The sequence below is a fragment of the Balaenoptera physalus genome, assembly GCF_965194825.1.
Source record: "Balaenoptera physalus genome assembly, chromosome: 17".
Lineage (NCBI taxonomy): Eukaryota > Metazoa > Chordata > Mammalia > Artiodactyla > Balaenopteridae > Balaenoptera > Balaenoptera physalus.
In genome coordinates, this window is record NC_138895.1 from 45,135,708 (window position 1) to 45,153,143 (window position 17,436).

The window sequence follows — 17,436 nt, forward strand, 5'->3', positions numbered from 1 at the left end:
AAAATCATGTACACTCCCCTATGATTTTAAACTTGTGGACCAAACTGGAAGATTTATTTTCATCTGTTGAATAGCAACACCAAAACATGGGAACACAGTGATTCTAGAACCATATTTCTCCAAATACGTTCCAAGGAATCCTAGTTCTGCAAGCTATTGGTGGGTGTACAGAGAATTTCATGGTCAAATAAATTTGGGAAATTACACTTTAAATTGATGTAAATAGGTTTCTTCATTGAAGGACTTTTGAGAGCCTTTGACATGCAAATAGGCATAGTGAATCTCCAAGAAGAAGATAGGACAGGAATCTTCTGACAAACTGATTTGACCACAGAATCAATCTCCTCCCTGCCTCAACACACACTTATTTTATTTGCTGAGGACATCTCACAGGAAGAAAGGCAACTCTAGATTTGGAGTAGAATGCTAAAGAGGATGGCAAATTCCTCAAGAATAGGAACACTTTTCTGTTTTGTAAACCTACTTTCCCCATCAGCACTAAGGGATAGATAATAGCATTACTGTCTTGAATCAGTGTCTTAGGAATAACCTGGCCTACATTCTGAAGTGTCCTTATCTAGTTGAGAAACATACCTGCTTTCTTCTCCTTTTGCAAGGTGCTCTTAACTATTCATGGTGACATTCTTGCATTTTTGCAGTTCTTTTCCAAGCAATTCTTTCAACATTACCTCATTTTAACCTATTGGGTAATTTATTTTTAGCCTCAAATCCAATTAATTCCAAAGGTGTTAGGGGAACCTGATCCAAACATTTGTCTATTTAACCCTTTCTTAGAGGAAATACTGCATTTTCCCTATTCTGTACGTAATTGCTGCTCTGTAACCATGGCTAATTAAGGAGGAAGGGACATACAATTCATGTGACAGGGTTGTGGCACCACAGAGGTCACAAGATATTTTAGGGAAGACTAAAAGTTGGAGAGGTAAAGATAACAATAAAAAATGTGTTTCTAATTTAACATGTTCACAATAGTTTACACATGAGGCTGCAACTAGAACATGTTGGAAACAGAATAAGTAAAATAAAAACTTGAAAAACAATCTCAGTTTGTGGATTGAAGCATTTTAGGGGAAATATTTGCTTTACATTAATTCCAAGGCCCCACAATGAAGTATGGATCTTTTCTCCATTTCTCTGTGGTGGGTGTGGTGGATATATGGACCAGAGGAAAACATATCAAAAGAGCTTTGAAGTGTTTTGATTCAAACCAACCCTCCGTGGAAAGGTTGAAGGAGAGGGGTGTGAAAAAATTCACTATTTGGCAAATTCTCAAAATAGTTTTTCTTTCATCTTTTTTTCCCCTTCTCTCTCAGGTTCTTAATTCTGAGACAGGAATGATAAAGGGGCCCACAGTGCCTGCTCTTGGAACCAAATTCTAAAATGTGAGTGTTCAGAATCTTTTTTTTTTTTTATTGTTATTAAGTCAGATCAGACTTATTATTAAAATTTGGCTTTATTGATCAAAGTATTTATTTTATAGCATTGTTTGAATTTTAAACCACAAAGAAATAATTGGTCTTTAGATTCAAAATCAGACAGTCTTAAACAACATGATACATAATGAAACCTGAAATATTTTAAATTTGTACATAAGGTGCTACAGTTTTGCTTTGGCTTATGAAAATCAGTAAAATCTTGAAATACTACCTTTGACCACAGAATCTTTTAAAAACACTTGATCAATTAGATCGATTTTAGTGGCTCAGGCAGTGAGGATGAGGCTGGGGGAGTCATCAGATCGCTGTCACCAGGACCAGAGCAGTTGCTGCTCCTTCAGAGGGCAGAGATAGAAACACTTTGGCAAGAAGGCTGATTAGGAAGGGTTTGTACCAGGAAGACGCCCTTTCCTCCCTCCCTCCCTCTCACCCTTCTTCTTTCCTTTCTTCCTTCCTTTCTCTTCTTTCCCTCCTTTTTCTTTCTTCCATTCTTCTTCTTTCTCCTAGGACAAAGAAAGCAATCCACAATTCTTTATCCAAAACTCTGAGTCAAGACCTGTTTTAGAATTCAGAATATTTCAGATTTTAGAAAGGTAATTCAGTGTATATATTGTGTAGTATGTATACCCCCCTGTAAGGTCTGAGGAAGCACTCTGTAATTATTTTCACTTTAATGCATGAATATCATCACTCAGTAGGTAAATACAGACTATGAAGAGCTTCATGTTTGGCTAGGTCACATTTTGCACTCACCAAATCTTTTGATTTTCACAGCTTTTGGATTTTGACATCTTGGATAATGGCATGTAGACTTTTAAAAATCAACTTTGTTGAGGTGTAACGTACATACTGGTAGGAAGTATCCATTTTACAGGTACAGGTTGATGAGTTTTGACATGTATACTCACTCACAATCAAGATACAGACCATTTCTATCACCCCCCAAATTTTCCTCATGCCCTCCCACTCCAGGCCCTGGGCAACCAACTGCATTCTTTCACCATAGACTAGATTTGTTTTTTTTAGAATTTCCTGTAAATGAAATCATACAGTATTTACTCTCTTTATGCCTGACTTCTTTTTGTCAGCTTAATATTTGGAGATTCATCCATGTTGGTACATATCTCAGTAGTCTGTTCCTTCCTGTTGTTGAATAGTATTCCCTTGCACTGAACTACCATAGTTTATCTGCTTACCTGTCAGTGGGCATTTGCATTGTAGAAACAATGCAAAGGTTTTGGCTATTATGAATAAAAGTTCTATGAAGATTTGCGTACAAATTACTCAAACAATTTATTTGGATAAATACCTAAGAATAGAATTGCTTGATCAGATAATAAGTGTATACTGTACTTTTCTTAAAGGGTACTTGATGGAGGTTCAAGAGAGGTTAAAATAACTTGCTTAGAGTTACACCTAATGAGCTGCTCAGTAGAAAAGATAGGATTTTAAAGTAGGTCTCCTGAATAATAGTAATAATAGCTTCCATTTATTGAATACTTAACCCATATCTTTGCTATTGTAAATAATGCTACAATGAACATTGGGGTGCATGTATCTTTTTGAATTAGTGTTTTCATTTTCTTCAAATATATATACCCAGAAGTGGAATTGCTAGATCTTATGGTAGTTCTATTTTTAGTTTTTTGAGGAACCTCCATACTATTTTTCATAGTGACTGTACCATTTTACATTCCTACCAAAAGTGTACTAGGGTTCACTTTTCTCTACATCCTCACCAACATTTGTTATTTCTTGTGTTTTTGATGATAGCCATTCTGACAAGTATGAGGTGATATCTCATTGTAATTTTGATTTGCATTTCTCTGATGACTAGTGATGTTGAGCAGCTTTTCATATGTCTGTTGGCCATCTGTCTGTCTGCTTTGGAAAAATGTCTATTTAGGTTTTCTGCTTATTTTTAAATTTGTTTTGATATTGAATTGTATGAGCTATTTATATATTTTGGATGTCAACCCTTTATCCATCATATCATTTGTGAATATTGCCTCCATTGCACTAGGTTGTCTTTTCATTTTGTCAATGGTTTCCTTTGCTGTGAAAAAGCTGTTTTAGGTCCCATTTGTTTATCTTTGCTTTTCCTTTTCCTTGAGAGACAGATCCAAAAAAATATTGCTATGATTTATATTAAAGGGTATGCTGCCTGTGTTTTCTTCTAGGAGTTTTATGATTTCCAGTCTTACATTTAGGTCTTTAATCCATTTTGAGTTTATTTTTGTATAAGGAAGTCAATTTCTAATCTCTGCTTTCCTTCCATTTGTATTTGTTTTTTTCTAACATTCCCTGAGAACTCATTTACACTACGTTTATCCCTCAGTATGCTCTTACTCTGGTGGATTGTCCCAGAGTGTAAAACTCTCTGTGGCCAAAGTAATAATTAGAAAAATTGATTTTGGAGAAGGCTCCTTTAAAGACCAATCAAAGTATCTCAGTTTGATTGGACTTTTTGTCTTTCCCTGTTTTGTGCATAGTTCTGTTTAGGATGGGGCTGGATCTTTATTGGGATGTTCTGAGTTCAGAACACTAAAATGCTGTACTTACTAATTCTGAATCTTCTAAATGTATATTTAATCTTTTAAATGGAATGTTTTCTGGAACTACTAAATTTTTCAAGATACATTTGCTAACACCCACAGATAAAAGATATGCATGATTTATTTTGAATTTGGCATGTTATTGCATAAGGTAGTAAAAGTCTATTTTATCACATAGTGTAATGAACTATTCACTCTGATAACATTCAATCTTCATCATATTTAAACTTACAACTTTTTTAAGATTTTCTATTTACTATTACAAATATATTTTCAAATGTATGATGAAAATTTTAGATTTCAACTTAAAAGATGTGAAGGGATACATAGTTTTTTGAAGTTATTTTAGGGGATATGTGAGCAAGAAAGCCTGAAGACTGCTGATGTGAGAGACCATGATAGAATGGCCAGCACTGCCTGACCTTGGGAGAGGTCCTTGGTGGAAGTGACTCACCTGGTGACTTGCCATGCACTTGTATATAGACAGGTGATTCAATGATTCAGTGAGAAAACAATGACAAATAGTTTGGTAAGTCTTTGAGAAAGGAAGTACAGAATGTGTGAGAGCACTAGTCAGCCACCCCCTCCAGACATGCGAACCACAGTTTGACTTCCCAGGCAGCATTCTAGAACAGATTATCAAAGGACTGATTTGGAAATAATGAAGTAGTGATCATTGGGACTTCCCATATCTTCAGCAAGTCACCATCACTAACCTTGTTTCCTTCCTCGACAGGGGATAGATTGGAAGATCATTCATTCATTCAACAAAACCAAACAAAGAAAGTATTTTTAACACCTATTATGTGCCAGAAACTGTTATAGGCACTAGGTATACAGCAGTGAATAAAAGAGTAAAAATCCCTGTTTCCATGGAACTTACATTTTAGTAGTGGATAAAGACAAAAGACAAGATAAATAAGTAAAATATTTAGTATGTTAGAGATTGATAAATTCTAAGACTTAAGCAGAGTAGAGGGATTTGAGGTGTGTTTTTGCAGGAAGTTGCAATTTTGCTGGTGTGACCAGGCAAGTTCTCACTGACAAGGTGACTGTGAAGTAAAGACCAAGAAGTCAAGACGATGATCACTATGTGACCATCCAGGGGAAGAGTGTTTGAGGTCCAATGGCAAGTGCATTGGAATAGCAAGTGCAAAGGCCCTGAGGCAGGAATACTAGAGAAACAGTGAGGCTGCTGGTGGGGCTGAACAAAGCAAGCAAAGCTGGAAATAGAGGTGAAGTGAAAAATGTAGCCAAGGGCCAGATCATACTGGGTCTTTGATCATTGCAGACCTTTGGTATTAACTCTGAGTGAGGTAAGTTTTGAGTAATGAGGAGAAATGAGGAGTGATGAGACGACATATTTACAGGATCACTCTGACTGAGAGTTGGGTACAGACTGAGAGGGCAAGAGTGGGAAAAGGTGAAAGATGCTGCTGCCTTGTACCTGGATGGTGGCAGTGGAGATGCTGAAAGTGATCAGATTCTGAATATATTTTGATGTTAGAGCTGCAGGAGTAGCTGACCAACTGGGTGTAGAATGTGAGATAAAGAGAGGAGTCAACTATAACACCAAGGTTCTTAGCCTGAGGGGATAGAAGAATGAGTTTTCATTTCTAGAGATGGGAAATCTGCAGGAAGAGCTAGTTTATGATGATGGTGGTGGTAGGGCAGTTATCAGAAGCTCAGTATTCAACACATTAAGTTTGGAAACCTTATTAGACATTCAAATGGAGATGCCCAGTAGACAGTCAGATATTCAGACCTGTTGTTCAGGGGAGAGCTGGGCTGTGAGCATCAGCCAATGCTGCCCAAGCCATGAGTCTGGATGAGATCATCTCGGAGTAGGTGTGGTTAGAAAAGAAACGGAGTCCAAGGACTGAGTTCTGGGATACTTCAAAATTCAGATGTCAAGGAAATGAAGAGGAACTGGAGAAGACTTAGCCAGAAATGTAAAAGGAAAACCCAAGTGGGTATGGTGTCCTGGAAACCAAATGAATAAAGTGTTTAAAGGAGGAGTGGGAGATCAGGGAAAGGCAATTAACATAGAGTGCTGGATTTCAGTAAGCATGTGGTGAAGTCTAATAAAATCCTATCAACAAGGGAAAAAAACAAACTGGGTGGAAAAAAGTAAACAGGATTTTTAGCTAGCTGCCCAGTTGTATTCAAATATCCCGATTAATGGAATATTATTAATTCAGGCAATATGTCTTAAAATTGCAAAATCCTTGGCCCTAATTAGTAAATTTGGAAACTCCTGAATTTCTTGCAGTTTGTTATGGGAGACCAATATTTTTTTCAATATTAAATTATATTGTGATATGTAATATGCTTTTCAACCCTACACATTCTCCAAGCCTCCAACATGTGGATTCTGATAAACCTCCCAGGGAGTCCTACCCTGTTTTTGAATTGGAGGAATTCACAGGGGTCTTTAAGTGCCTTAGGATTCTGTTCTCAACCCAGATTTTGCAAAATTAAAAAAATTAAATCAACGTTTTTGATGGCAGCATAGAGCAAATCATTACATTTATGAATGTTTTAAAGCTTTAACTAATAGCAAATACATCACATAATGAGATCTGTATTCAAAAAGAACCTGAATAAGCATTGATGATCTTTTGGCAATTTTGGAGTACAATTTGATGTCTGAAGGCTGGAATATTGAAAATGTAATCTTGACTTAAAAAATTAAAGAATCAGACTACACACAACAGACCACTGAGTTTGAAGTCAAGTATGGGCAAGAATCAGGAGTGAATAATTAAAAGGATGGTTTGTAACCATTTGAAAAGGAGGCAGCATGACTTAGCAGGTCATCCTGCCCTTGTTCTATCCCAGGGTACAGTTCCTACACTGGCAGAACAGGGAACTGTAATTTTTGAAGTTCTGCCTTTGACAGTAATCCATCATCATATCACTGAAGCATCATCAAAGAGTCTAAAGTAGAGTAATATAGTCACAAAGGCACATGATTTATAGTCAGAGGACCTGGATTTGGGTCTTAGCTGTGCAACTTATTTATGTGGTGCAGGAAAAATTTACCTACCCTCTGTAAATCTTAGTTTCTTCATCTGAAAATGACACAAATAACACCTTTATTACAGATTGCTGTCAGGTTCAAATGAGCTATATAGATGAAACAGTTTCTAAAGCATAAAGTACTAATTAAACATCAGTTATTCTATATTGGAGAACTGTTGCTCAAATGATAGCAGCTACCAAAATTGCTGATGAGATCTTGGCTGAATTACAGAAAGAAGAGCATGTAGAACAAGAGAAATGATAGTTTTGTCTGTGCCCTGTGACAATTATACAAGGAATTCTATATTCAGGTCTATATTTTTAGAGGGACATAGGCAAATTGAATTGCAACTAGAGAGTCTCATCAGAATATTGAGAAGTTTGGAAAAATACCCCATGAGGAATATTTTAAGGGACTGAGAAGACTTGGTGGTATGATGATACGGATGAGATAACCATCTTCAAATAGCAAAGGAATGTTAGGTGGTGGAAGGATTTGGTTTGTTCTGTTTGGTCTCAAGGGTTAACAATAGGACAGAATGGATGAAGCCTGACTCCTAATTACAGCATAAATGGCAGTGGCAATTTTCCCTTTTATTTCTGTGGACTTGTTTGATTCCTGTTCACTCATGTCCTTTTAGAGACCAGGGCCTTTAATAAAGAGTGACTTACTCAAGGTCATCCATCTGTTCACCAGAAACACACGCTCTGCACAACCACTGCTTGGACAGAGTCATGCCCTCTCAGGCTGCTCCTCTGACACTTGAATGCTTAAGTGTGGAAAGAGTACATTTTTCCTCCTAGTTTTCTAGGACATGATTCTACTGTCAGTAGTACTTCACAGTGAAATGACTATGATATTTAAAATTGCTGTTTGGTTGAATGGATGAAGCCAGACTCCTAGTCACAGAGAGAAACAGCTTTCTGATAGAGCTACGTATGGCTACAGCAGGACTGGAGAAGTCCCTGTCAACAGAGGCTTTCCAGCTATGGACTGGATGACTACCTGGCAGGGAAGAGCATTCATGAATCAATGGGTAGTCAGGCACAATGACCTCTTACTGCCCTCTGACCTCATGAGTCCATCATTCCATGACAGTCTTATTTATCTTTCTGTGTATCCCTGTACCATATGATATTCACAGTAATAGTGTGCCATAATATGTTATGACTGCATTACCCACATTATTTAATCCTGGATTAAAAAACATCATTTAAACTGATATGTACCCGTTAATTTTTCTGACACTGCCTTGGCTCGCTGGCACTTGTTATGACCATTCATGTGCCTTAGAAACAGCAGATCCCAGAGGGACTTCATATGTGAAAGGATTTTCCAAGGCCAAACTAATGGCATTTAGTCTTTATCCCAGATGAAGGAATGACTTTGATCTGTCAACTGTGAAAAGTAAACTGGGCATGACCTTCACTCATCACCAATCATCTCACTTAATGACATTTGTTAACTTTATTCTGATATTAGATCACGGTCTTTCTTTGTTCTGTCAGGGTTTTTTTTTTTTTTCATCCAAAGTCTAATTATTTCCATTTATATGTAAATGGAAAGCTCGGAAGTCTGAGTAGTGAATGTGGAGTTTATCTCTGTGTGGCTCAAACTTTGAAGACAATTCGTTGTATTTGCTAATATTTGCCCAATTAAGGGCAGAAAATAAAGAGATAAGCTTTAAAGTCAAATATACTTTAAAGTATTCACTTCATTGCCCTTGAGACCTTGAGCATTTCTTTTGTTGTGCAGATTATATGTTCTAGCTCCTTTGGTTCTGTTGTGCCTTTTCACCCGGAAGGCCCCCCAAATGACAATTATTGCTTCTTAGAGGATGCAACTTCAGAGAAGCTGTCACAGTGAATCAGGCTGAACCTGACTTGAAGAAACCTTCTGGGATGTGAAATGTTGCAAATGTTTTATGTGATTGAAACTCTTATTTGATTAAAAGATATCAGAGCACCAAAAGCAGGTTAATCTTTTCACAGCATGACAGAAGATAGGCTAATCAGTTTTCTCACGATCATTCTGAAATAAGATAAATATAATTAGTGGTGTAGCATTTTATAGTAATTCTCAAGTATCTCAGTACTTCTTAAAATACTTTCCTTTAAATTAATATTTAAATTTTATAATCCAAACTGATAGTTTATTTAAACATATTTGTACCATACATAGATAAGAACTAGAATAAATTAATCTTGAAAATATTTGTTCAAAATCATTGGTCTAGGTAAGAAAATTGTGTCTACCATAAAACTGAGATTGACTCCCTACTCATCCGCTGATTGTTGCCCTTGAATTCTGAGCCACATCGGTCAACCTCTGTCCCATCTCACATCAGAAGGCTGAAATAACTCGGACAGAGAGTACATGTAAAATTCCTTATTTCTCTTCTTTCTCCCAGGCTTCTCTGAATGAGTAGTGAAAGGGAACAAAAAGAGAAACAGTATGTGTTAAGTTTATTTTTTAAATTTATTAAAAAAATTCTTTGCCTCAGAGGGGTAAGAGGGCAGGTGATTATTTTCATAGCTACATTCCTGTTCATTGAATTAATTGAATCATTAAAGGAGAGTATAAATCAAATTAAGGTTTCTAATCAATTTTATTCCATTAAAGTATAAAATTATATTTAAAAAATTTAACAAAGGACTTGAAAGACCTGTACTCTGGAAACTATAAGACGTTGATGAAAGAAATTAAAGATGACACATATAAATGGAAAGTTGCATTGTATTTATGCATTGGAAAAATTAATAAATGTCCATACTCCCAAAGCAATCTACAAATTCAGTGCAATCCCTATCAAAAATTGTTAATATCCAAATAATTATAAAGAACTCACAACTCAATATCGAAAAAACCAAACTACCCAATTAAAAAAATGGGCAGAGGACCTGAATAGACACTTTTCAGAGGAAGACATATAGATGGCCAACAGACACATGAAAAGATGCTCAGTATCACTAGTCATCAGGAAAATGCAAATCAAAACCACAGTGAGATATCACCTCACACCTATGAGAATGGCTATTATCAAAAAGACAAGAAATAACAAGTGTTCTTGAGGATGTGGAGAAAAGGAAATCCTTGTGCACTGTTGTCAGTAGTGTCAATTGACACAGTCACTATGGAAAACAATATGGAGGTTCCTCAAAAAATTAAAAGTAGAACTACCATATGATCTAGAAATTCCACTTCTGGGTAGTTATCTGAAGAAAATGAAAACACTAACTTGAAAAGATATATGCATCTCCATGTTCATTGCTGCATTATTTACAAAGCCAAGATATGGAAATGACCTAAGTGTCCATTGATGGATGAATGGATAAAAAAAACTGTGGTATATACACACACACACACAAAATGGAATGTTACTCAGCCATAAAAAGAATGAAATCTTTCCATTTGCAACAACATGAATGAACCTAAAGGGTTTTATGCTAAGTGAAATTAGAGAAAGACAAATACCATATGGTTTCACTTATACGTAGAATCTAAAAAACAATAAATGGAACAAACAAAACAATGCATAGATAAAGAGAACAAACTGGTGGTCACTAAATAGGCAGGGTGTGGGGGGGTTGGGTGAAGTGGGTGAAGGGGATTAAGAGGTACAAACTTCCAGTTGTAAAAAAAAAAATCATAGGGATGTAATATACAGCATAAGGAATATAGTCAGAAATACTGTAATAATTTTGTATGGTGACAAAGGGTTACTAGACTTATCATGGTGATCAGTTCATAATGTATTTAAATGTCGAATCACTAAGTTGTACCTAAAACTAAAATAATATTGTGCATCAACTATACTGCAACAAAAAAGAAATGTAATGCCTATCAAATTGCTTTTGTTAGAATGTCTTTGAGAGTAAGTCCCTTTTATTTAATAAACATAAATTCAAATAAACTGCTAGAATTATTATCAGTTATATGCTAGAAATAATGATCTTCAGGGTTGGAGTTAATAACCTGTGGAAGTGACTGGATTTGATACCTCAGTTCTTAAATCCTCCCAGCATGTCACCAAGAATGACAACCATTTTAGACATTTTGACTTGAAATTAGGCTTGAAAATAGCTACTCTCTAGGGGTGAGTTAACGTTTAATGTTGGGCAAGTAGAAATGACTGCTGATTTTCATTCTTTGTATTAATTCCATGGGGAGGGTGAGCTAGTAAAACATTTGTGTGAGCTGGTCATTATTTGAAATTTATTTACCAAAGTGGCTTACGTAATAATCATCTCTGTGCTAAATCAGTCAGTCAACAAGTTTTTACTGAGTCCCCACTGGATTAGAGTAATGTACAGTAATGATGTATTCAGTAGTATACAGATGTTTGAAGCAAAGATTAGACATGAGCTCGACCCCCAAGGCCTTACAAGCCATTAGAGGAGACAAACAGACACATATCATCAACTGAAATGTAACCAGATGACTTAACTCCCAGAGCATGGAGGAGGAATGGCTGGGCTGGGATTGTTCTGGTGGGTGATGGGATGGCTTAAGTGTGGGAAACTTCCATGATGTAGGTGCCTTGGTCTGGGTTAGGTAAAAAACGGTTAGTGGCTTGGTAGATGAGAAAAGCAGTTTGGCTTAGTGAATACAGTATAATTCAGACAAAGACTGAAGTAGAGAATGGAAGTCTTTTTAATTTATCTGGAGGTATAGCAAGATAGACAAGCATACAAATAAGAGAGGTAATGGATAAAGTTATTTGAAACCAAAGTTTGAGCAGGGATGAGATTGGAAAGGTGTGAGTTGCATATCACAATGATAAGCTCCATTTTAACTTTGTTAAACTCAGGGCCCTTCATGAAAAGAAAAGTAATTAAACGAGAGGCTTTTATCTGGGGATTGCTCATGTGGGAATCCTCCCCGTGCTTACCATGTCTGGCTAATTTAAGACAGACCCAAACTTGATGAGCATCACAGAATGAAAAATTTGCTATCTGGAAGTTTCTGAACAAATGTCCCTTGCTCAAGCAAATATTCTGGTTTCTGACTGATCACCATCATTCAGCATCATGTGAACATTGTTGGTTGACTTTCCCTTTTATTATTAGTTCCTTCCCACACTTAAATACTGTCACCATAGCAGTATGTTCAGTTAGATTCCATTTTTCCTGGCATTCTACCTTTTATTATAATTTTAAGGAAATAGTCAATTTTAGTTAAGAATACATTCTAACTTGTTCAATTATGGAATGAATGATGACAGCTGCTCCTTTAGACAGCACAGGCTTCTCAGCACACTTTATGGTAAGGTCACCCAACCAAGGAGGGCAGGGTCAGCAACAAATACTACTTGTGGTAATGACAAATTTGCACTGATAACTGAGCCAGGCAACTCTAATCTGAGCCTCATGTCCTAACAAGGTTCAATAATCGCTATGCCTCTTTTTCTTTATTAGGTGTAAAATGGATATCAGTATGGCCCATGACAGTGCTAGTAAAATCATTCTCCAACTTCTTAATCTTCAATTCAGAGACTCTCTTCTGACTCTTAATGAGATCTATGATTTATGGGTCACTTAATATTAACAGGCAGCTTTCCTGGGCTTTACGTTTATTATCTCATTTAAACTACACAACAGGCCTATGAGGTATTATACATACTGTTAGCTCTGTCTTAGGATGAGAAAACTGAGGCTCAAAAGAGACGTGGGGGCTTCCCTGGTGGCGCAGTGGTTGAGAATCTGCCTGCCAATGCAGGGGACACGGGTTCGAGCCCTGGTCTGGGAAGATCCCACATGCCGCGGAGCAACTAGGCCCGTGAGCCACAACTACTGAGCCTGCGCGTCTGGAGCCTGTGCTCCGCAACAAGAGAGGCCGCGATAATGAGAGGCCCACGCACCGCGATGAAGAGTGGCCCCCGCTTGCCGCAACTAGAGAAAGCCCTCGCACAGAAACGAAGACCCAACACAGCCATAAATAAATAAATAAATAAACCCAAAGTTTAAAAAAAAAAAAAAAAAAGAGATGTGGTATTTCTGTGGTCACAGAGCTGGGCTTCAAACCCAGATTGGTTTGACTGCAGAGCTTACGCTCTTTCTGTTATGCCACAAGAGCTGTCCAGATTTTTATAAATGGTGGTCCTCATTCAACCACACCTGCCTATTCTAGCCCTGCTCTTGTCAATCTGAGTATGAGGACCAGAGAACATTACTGTCCCTTCTTGCTTATGATATTTATTCTAGTCTAATAAGCAATTATTTAGTGACAGTTAAATCACATGTGTTGAGAAGTGTGTACTGGAAGAGTGTAAATATTAAGGAAATAAGATCCTTGCTGTAGGAAGTTCCTAACTGGCACTGACATCCTCTAGTCACGTAGAACACATTCCCTTGGATCCTTAGCTGCTCCCTGTGCTTGGAGCCCCCTTTCCCACTTCTTTACCTAGTTAGTTTCCAAACTTTCTTCAGATACAGCTGGGGAGAAAACAAGTAAACCTCATCTTCCTGGGATATTTTCTCTGATTCCTCAGATTTATTGGGATGTCTATCTTCCAAGAACCAGCAATACTCAGTGCATAGTTCTGTTGCACCAAGTATGTTGTCATCGGTTTTTTTACTTCTCTGTCTTCCTCTCCACACTAAGTACCCATAAGCTAGTCTTATTCATCTTTGTATTCTTATCACTTATCAGAGCATTGAGTGAACAAGAGAAGGAGCCAAGACGATGCTGTCATTTGGGGGAGATGGTGAAGTAGAGGCTTCTAGATGGGAGAAGTCATTGAATTTCAGTCTTGCTGGAGAAGGAAGCATCTCCAAGGAGCTAGAACTTGTTCTGGACTTTGAAAGATGCTCTGGATTGGGAGGTGGTGAGGAAGGAGGAGGGCACAATCAGTGGGAGAGATGGAGAGTGCCTGTTCTCTCTAACTCTGAACCCAAATCTGCTTCTCTGTGGCTTCTACTTGTTGTTCCTGGCTGAATACCTACAGATCACACATAACCAATCTAATCCCCTTCCCTAAACAGCCTTGCAATGTCTGAAAATGTTAGGTTTCCATGAGGCTTCTTTTTCTATGGCAGGACTTCTCCAACACTCTAACCATGACCCACATCCTTTTCTGAGCTGCTCACCATTCAGGTGCCCACAGCATTGGGCAACACAGGAGGTCAGGACTAATACTTCCATGCTGAGATGGAGGCTTCTGTAAATACAGGCTGTACTGTACCACAGCTGGTAGGTGGTCACATCTACTCACTTGCTCATGTCAACCTTAGTGTCAATGAGGACCACTGAGTCTTCATACACGTGAAACCATGTCTGCCCTTCTATTAGTGTCACTTACCATTCATTCACTCTCTCCCTCAGTCATTCCACAAACATTTATTAAGCATTTACTATGTGCTGAGGACATAAGTTCTAGAAGAGTTCCTGACGTAAATGTAGGAGCTTACCTTTGCCGCTGCTTAATATTATCTTGTCACATTGCATCTGGCGCATCAATCTTTCTTTTTTCTCTCTCTCTACCTCTCTGTCTGCCCCCTACCCTTACCCTTGCATAGATAGATACATATATAGATAGATAATATATATAGAGAGAGATATAAAGTATATGTAGTATATATGTATGTGTGTGTATCAAGTGTTTGTGATGCTTTCCAGTTGTATATTGGTGAGGCTGATTATGGTATAGGGAAGAAAGCTTACAATGGACGTAAATTGTGGAGTATAATCTTAGATAACATTAAAAATCACAACTGCTCCAAGATGCTGAGATAGAGGAAAACAGTATATGTGGGGGGGGGGGGAAGAGGTGGGACCTGGGTAACAAATCTATGAAAAGTGTGGGCTTTGAATCAGACTCTCTGAGGTCAAATGTGGACTCCATCACTTAGCAGCTTCATGATTGACTGCAAAAAAGTTTAATTTCTCCATGTCTCAGTTCCTTCTGCATATATATCAGTATACTCAGGCATAAATAATAGTTTCTATTCAAAGGGTTATTGTGATAACTAAACAAGACGATGTATTTAAAGTTGTTGTGCCTGAGGCATATCAAAGACTCAATAGATGATAGAAAAAATATAGAAGAAAAATAGTTCTTTATATTGCCTGAAAAATATCAACCTTCAAGGAAGCAAAATGGGACACAATAATGTCAGAGTCCATTATAACCAAGTTTAGAGGTCGTTTGAACGCAAATTCTACTGGAATGTGACATTGAATTTTACTGGGCTTTAGCCAGTGTTGAGAAGTATTTTTAACAGAGTGAAATGGTTGTTGTAATAGCACTTGCTGCCATAGGATTTGACTTGGATTACTAAGTAGTTCAATTAAGAGTGAAAAAAATAATTAAGAATCTCTGAGTCTTACATATACATAAAAAAATACCATGAATCTTTTTCTCTAGGGTAAGATTAGAAAAAGAAAATATTATACATCTGCAAATTTTCCAGGACTAGGTGATTTAAAATTCGAGTTTAATATTAAAAAAAATTAATATTTAAAAGTTGAAAATTTATTAAGATTTAATTTTTCAGATTTATTTTCTAAACTCAAAACAGAACCAAAAGTGGACCTGGTATTTAATAAGCAGATTTGTCTCAGTAGCTACATGGTTAAGATATTACTAGTACCTACTCTAAGAAAAACTAGAAAGTAAGACACTTAGGTCCTTTAACAAATATTTTCAAGGACTGTAATGAAATTTGATTGCAAAGTATGCTGACAGAACACAAAACAGAATAAAATAAATCCAGACTTTCACTGAAAAAGCAAAACCAAACCAAACCAAACCAAAACAACAACAACAACAAAAAATCTCTGAGTCTTAAATGTATCTTCTTTACCTACTTTTTACACATTTCACTTTCCACACTAATTCAAAATAGAGGGCATTAGTTTTCTACAATATCTAAGAGGCTTATGCTTCTACCATATTATTCAAGTTAGTTAAATAGCTGTGCATAACTTGTAGATTATTGAAAATGGTTTGATTTGTTCTTGTATGCTCATTTGAAGGACTTTTAAATAAGCCATGGGAACAACAATTACTGGAAAATAACTGGCTGCCTCATCTTTGGCTCAGGTGGTTTCAGTATTGTCACTTTCTAGTCTGTTTCAGACTAAACCAAGGGAGAAATAACCGGCTGCCTCATCTTTGGCTCAGGTGGTTTCAGTATTGTCACTTTCTAGTCTGTTTCAGAGTAAACCAAGGGAGTCTACTGGAAATTAACTGGCTGCCTCATCTTTGGCTCAGGTGGTTTCAGTATTGTCAATTTCCAGTCTGTTTCAGAGTAAACCAAAGGAGTCTACCATTGATGCAAGATTTAAGGATATTGCCAAATTTGGTTTTGAAGGTGCTTGGGATATTATTTATAATTTCTTAATGAATTCCAGCAGCTCTTTTTGATAATTAGAGAATAAGCAAAGCCCTCAGCAGCATGCCAGTACAGTGGAGTAATGGCCGTTAAAGACATGAGCTTTGGGACTATTTGGAAACAAATGGTCATTTCACCAGAAAAGTAAAACAAACTGAGCAGTTTTACTCAGCTTTCCTTCTTCGGCTCCATGCCATATCTATAGGTCAACTCCAGCTAGTCAGTCCAGGTGAGTTTTTTATTTGTCAGCTGTAGGAACTTTCTCTATGGCAGAACCTAGCTCTGTTCTAACTCTCTACCCTGATATCAGGGACATGTTTATTTTCTTTACTTGAAGAAAGTGCCCCACTAATTTCTTTTATATAAGATAAAATTCAAACACAATTATGTAGAATCAAAGATAGTCAACTCCAGCTCACCCTGGATGAAGACGGCAAATAAACTCATGTGGATTTGTGTCTCCCTGTTTTGCCTTTTAAGTTTTAGTAGCATTTTGATCTAACACATTTATTTCATACTAAAGGAAGCATTGTAAGTAATTTTAAGTGATAGATATTAGTTCCTCTTCCTCATTCAGAACATCGCTTTCTGACTATTTTATAAAATTGATTGTCTCATGGTTCCATAAGAAAAAAGACTCATTTAATATCCCTCATAATAACCTACAAGATGTTGAAGGGTGATGAAAACAAAACAAGAAGGGGAAAAAAAATCTCAGTAAAAAAGACCTTTTTTCAGTTGAACAATTAGAGTGAATCTTTTTGCCTTTGTTGAAAATATGCTGAGTAATGAAATAATAAAGCTTTGACTAAAGAATTGGTGTGTGAGGAGGCAGGGAAAATAGAAAGTAGGTGGGCTGTGTCTGTGTTAGGTTTATACACTGAGATTGGTGAAATTAGTTTTCTTTTTTTGTGGGCTGTCTTAAATTGCTATTGCAATTTTTGGTTAACTCTAGCTGTTCTCAGTTACATAACTGCTCTTTTTGGCCTCTAAAAAGAAAGGACAGTCTAAGGTCAAGAAAGAATCATGGTGAAAAGAACAGAGCATGAAGTGACTAGGTTTAA